This window comes from Sorex araneus, chromosome 1 (assembly GCF_027595985.1).
Source record: "Sorex araneus isolate mSorAra2 chromosome 1, mSorAra2.pri, whole genome shotgun sequence".
NCBI lineage: Eukaryota > Metazoa > Chordata > Mammalia > Eulipotyphla > Soricidae > Sorex > Sorex araneus.
This window is the reverse complement of record NC_073302.1, coordinates 80,964,003-80,969,633: the sequence shown is the minus strand read 5'-3', so window position 1 is coordinate 80,969,633 and position 5,631 is coordinate 80,964,003.

Genomic DNA, 5,631 nt, shown 5'->3' with positions numbered 1-5,631 from the left:
GAGAAAATGAAGTGAAATTTATCAGTTATGCAGGCGGGGATGGGGGGCCGGGGGTGGGAGGTATACTGGGGTTTTTGATGGTGGAATATGGGCACTGGTGAAGGGGTGGGTGTTTGAGTACTGTATAACTGAGACATAAGCCTGAGAACTTTGTAACTTTACACATGGTTATTCAATAAAATAAATTTAAAAAGAAAAAGAAAATGATATCTTTAGTGAACTTAGGTGAAAAGTCCACAAGATATTAGTACGCAATTTTTTTTTTAAAAAGATTTTGGGCTAAAAAAAAAAAAGATTTTGGGCTGCGCCTGGTAGTGCACAGGGCTGACTCTTGTCTCTGTGCTCCAGATCACTCCTGGTGGAACCTGTGGGAACATATGGAATGCCAAGGATCAAACAGGTCAGCTGCATGCTGAGCAAGCCCCCTGTGCACTACCATCTCTGACTCCTCGCACACAAATTTAATAACACACTAAGAGAATCATATACCACAGTCAAGTGGAATTTATTACAGTATACAAGGAATTTTCAATATATACAGATCAATAAAGGTGTAAATCTCATAAACTGAAGGACAAAACACAAACACCTCAATAGATGCAGAGAAAGCATTAAAAAGGTTCAATATAAAACCCAAGGCAAGATGTATATAGAAGGACCACACTTAAACATAGCTTAAGTGCCGGAGTCCAGCTCCGGAATGAAGACCACCGACTCAGAGATGATGCATTGACCAGCAGCTATCGAGGCTGAAGGCCCCATTTATTCTCAAGCAAGCAGTTTTATATTATTTACATACCTTGGCCCAGGCACGTAGCCAAGTCAAAAGATGTTCTCATGAGTTAGACATATTTTGTGTTTGTCTCAAGATGTTCTCATTAAAAATACCAAGTCAGATTATTCCCAAGGTTACTTAGAGCACAAGAAGTATGTACGTGCAGGATGTGTCCTGCTTATCTTGCTGGTAGGTTTTACCTTCAAGGCCCCTCTTTCAAGAGGCCCTCTGCACAGGACTCTCCTAAGCCCCCAGTGCATGTCATACAAAGTTCATTGTCCCACGCTGGTCTCTAGTCTCTAGTTTATGTGCTCCAAGCAATCCCACTACACTTAAGGCCATATATGAGAGACCCACAGCCAACATCATAATGGCAAAAACAGCTTTTCCTCTAAGAGGCAGAAGACAGGGTGACAGTTCTTACTAATACTATTCATCAGTGTATCACTGAAAATCCTAGCAAGTCCCTGAAAGTGACATCTGAACATTTGAAGAGAGATGATAAACTTAAGATAGCTGATGGAATAAATGAAAGAGAAGTAAAAGAGATAAAGAAGACAATAACAGTCTCAGATGGAAGAATGGATGATATTTAAAGTCAAATCAATGGACTAGGAGTTAGCAAGAAAGAAGAGGCAATAGAAAACAGAATTGTGGAAAAATGGAGAAAATATAAGGGATATTATTAACAATACCTGGAGGAATAACCTCAGAATCAGAGAATTTCAGAAGGAGAAAAAAGGAGAGGGTATAAGAGTGAACAGTGACACAGGAGAGGGGGTTGGGTACACTGGTGAAAGATGTGGTATTGGGATTACGTGCATGAGAATTAATAGTATTCTAATCCAATTTCAATCAATAAAGCAAAGTTTTCTTCGCAACTTCCAAACTTCCAAATTTTTAATACAGTATATTTGCTCTTGTCACTATGCCGTACTGTACACACTCCAGTCTTATTTAGCACTGGAAGTTCATACAGTTTGACTACTTTTACTCCTTCATCCACCACCATTTCTCCTTACCTCTGATAGCCTGCTGCCAATCAGTTCTCTGTATCTATGGACTTTTGTTTGTTTTGTTTTGTTTCATTTCATTTTATTTTTTAGACTCTACATATAAGTGAGATATTATGATGTTTACCTTTCTTGATGTGATTTGTCCCATTTCACATGAAGATTTCATGGTCTATTCAGTTATTTTTTTTTAAAGAAACAAGAAGAGTGAATAATGAATCATCCCAGGGCAGTTGATAATTACATAGAAAAAAGACTTTAGGTACTCGTGTTAGATATAGATATGACAATCCTATAGATAAAGATAGCAGTAACCCAAACATGAAAGCTTGTTACTATCTCACAGTGATTCAATAAAATTTTTTTTAAAAATTATAGGGGCTGGAGCAATAGCACAGCGGGTAGAGCGTTTGCCTTGCACGTGGCCAACCCAGGTTCCATTCCCAGCATCCCATATCGTCCCCTGAGCACCGCCAGGAGTAATTCCTGAGTGCAAAGCCAGAAGTGACCCCTGTGCATCGCCGGGTGTGACCCAAAAGGCAAAAAAAAAAAAAAAAAAAGAACAAGAAAGAAAAGAAAAATAACTGTTATCAGCTTCTCAGACTATATTAATTCATTTGCCTAACCCATTAAAATATATGCCTTTTTTTTAAGGGGGGACTATTTTAAAGCAACTATTTCAAGTTGGTTTATCAATTGATTTAATCTCATTCAGAAAAAAAGCCCACGTTTTATCTATTTATGGTCCACATTTTAAATCCTCACTGATTCCAAGGAGGTGCGGGGTGGAAACCACACCCAGTGGGGCTTGGGGTTTACTTCTGGCTTTGTTCTTACTCCTAGCAGTGCTGGGGAAGCATAAGTAGTAACAAAGATCCAACTTAGATTAGCTGCGTGCCAGGCAAGCACCTTACCCGCTGTGCTTGATTCTAATCAGGAAACTCTTCAAGACTATTGTTGGCAAACTTTCCTGCCAACTGTATTATGTATTATAAGATCATTAATTATAGATTATGTATTATAAGATTGTGAGCATAGGTTTCAAGAATGGATCAGTAGGGAGATTGTTCTTGGTGTTTGTGAGGAATACTACTTTGCCCACTAACCATCTGCCCTGAGTCCCTGTAAGGAATCTGATGTACCTGTTGCTGTCACTGTCACTGTCATCCCATTGCTCATCATTTGTTTGAGCAGGCACCAATAACGTCTCTCATTGAGAGACCTATTGTTACTGTTTTTGGCCTATCGAATACGCCACGGGTAGCTTGCCAGCCTCTGCCATGTGGGCTCAATACTCTCGGTAGCTTGCCAGGCTCTCTGAGAGGGGCGGAGGAATCAAATACAGGTCGGCTGCGTAAAAGACGAATGCCCTACCACTGTGCTATGGCTCCAGCCCTGTAGGGATCCTAAAAGAGTGGAGATCATTGAGATTAAAAAATTCAAGACAGTCTCTAGAGACTGAGACAGGATATGGAGATGGAGATGCTGGGTTGAATGGGTTAAATGTTCAGCGCAGGTACCCAATAAAAGTCACTGCTATGCATTTGCAGCCTGAGGACTTTTAAATGACTTCATTTCCCCTTAGATGAGATCCGGGTTAAGGAGGTATTAGTGGCATGCTGGCTCTATCCCAGAAGGTTGCATGGGGGAAATGAAATTTAGAATTTTGTCAGAGATCATCCAGCCCTCCCCTCCCCCACCCCAAACACACTGCACAGCAGAGACCAGATCCCATCACATTCTCTTTGTCTCTATAGGAAACACGAACTAGTCCACATGTCTCTCCAAGTCAGGGAAAAGAGTTCCCAAAACCTGTGGGACACTTAATTGATTCACATCTTAAATGCCACTGGTGAATCTGGCATTGGTAATGATTCAGCTCTCCAAATGCACTGTTGGATGATGTGTGGTGGTATTGTAGGGTCAAAGAACCTCTGGTTGCACCACCATTCAATTGGACCAGATCTTGAGACTTAGTTCAATTGACCATTCCACTCACCTTGGTATTTCTCTGAGTATCCAAAAAAAATGAAGGTGGCCATCAAGGAAAAAGAGCATTAATAGGGTCTTTGGACACACACACACACACATACACACACACACACACACACACACACACATCACTAGACCCAGGAGGGATCCCAATGAATTCAAGGCTAGAAATCAGACAGCATCAGGGTTTGAATGGTCTCAGTCCTGGGTAGTCAACCATAAGGAAAAATGTATTCTGTATCTCCTCATTCTCAGCAATGGAAAACAAATTATTAAATGCTTCCTTTCTCCTACTCTGGGGGGAAAACTCCAAACAATAACAGTGAGGTTTTTTGTTTGTATGTAATCAAAGTAAGGAGAAAGTAAAGTGAAACTACACAGGCGGGGTAGGGGTTGGGGGACAGGTTTACTGTGGTTCTTGGTGGTGGAATATATGCACTGGTGAAGGGATGGGTGTTCGAGCATTATGTAACTGAGACTTAAGCCTGAAAGCTTTGTAACTTTCAACATGGTGATTCAATAAAAAAAAAAATTAAAAAAAAAAACTAGGTGCCTTTTACCTCCTATTCAAAAAACCTAATGATGGGGACTGGAGAAATAGCACAGTGGGTAAATAGTATTTGCCTTGTATGTGGCCAGCTCTAGCCCCACCAGCAGTGATCCCTGAGTACAGAGCCAGGAGTAAGACCTGAACACCACTGAATGCAGCTTAAAAAATCAATCAAACAAAAACTACAGCAAAGACACTTTTCCCAAAATGCCAGCAGCAACAATGACAAAACGAACAAACAAAACACACCCCCTAATGGTTATGAAAGTAGCACTGTTGTCCTGTTGTTCAGCGATTTGCTCGAGCGGGCACCAGTAACGTCTCCGTTGTGAGACTTGTTGTTCCTGTTTTTGGCATATCGAAAACTCCACGGGTAGCTTTCCAGGCTCTGCCGTGCGGGAGGATACTTTCGGTAGCTTGCCGGGCGTGCAAGGCAAACGCCCTACCTCCTGTGCTATTGCTCCAGCCCTACCAGGAGTTTATTCCTGAGTGCAGAGCCAATAGTAGCCCTTGTGGGGCTGGAGCAATAGCACAGCAGGTAGGGCGTTTGCCTTGTACGCGGTCGACTCGGGTTCGATTCCCAGCATCCCGTATGGTCCCCCGACCACTGCCAGAGTAATTCCTGAGTGCACAGCCAGGACTAACCCCTGTGCATCGCCAGGTGTGACCCAAAAAGAAGAAGAACAAAAGAGTAGCCCTTGAGCATTTCTGAGTGTGACCCCGCCACCCCCCAACAAAATAAACAAACAAAAACCAAAACAAATACTGTTAGACATCAAAGGAAACCTTTTTTAGTATATAAGTGCAGTCTTGGCGGGGAGGGGCTAGAGGGATAGTACAGCTGCAAGAGCAGGACATTTGTCTTGTACACAGCTGACCTAGGTTCGATCCCCTGGCACTGCACAGCCAGGTGTGGCCCAAACACTTAAAGATGTGGAATATAAAGTAACAGAATGGGAGACTAACACCCAAGAGTAGTAAAGATAAGGACCAGGAGGTCTGCTCCACGGCTTGAAAACCAGCCTCACATGCTGCGGGAAAAGGCAGCTCAGATAGAGAAGGGAACACCAAGTAAAGGATGTTGGGAGGACCCATTTGGGTTGAAAGATGCATGCCAAAAGTAGACTGTAGACCGAACATGATGGCCGCTCAATACCTCTACTGCAAACCACAACACCCAAAAGGAGAGAGGGAGCAAAAGGGAATGCCCCGCCACAGAGGTGGGTGGGATGGAGGGGACAGGTGGTGGGAAAAAAGTGGTGGTACAGGCAGAAGAATTTGGAAAGAAATATAGCTGCTAT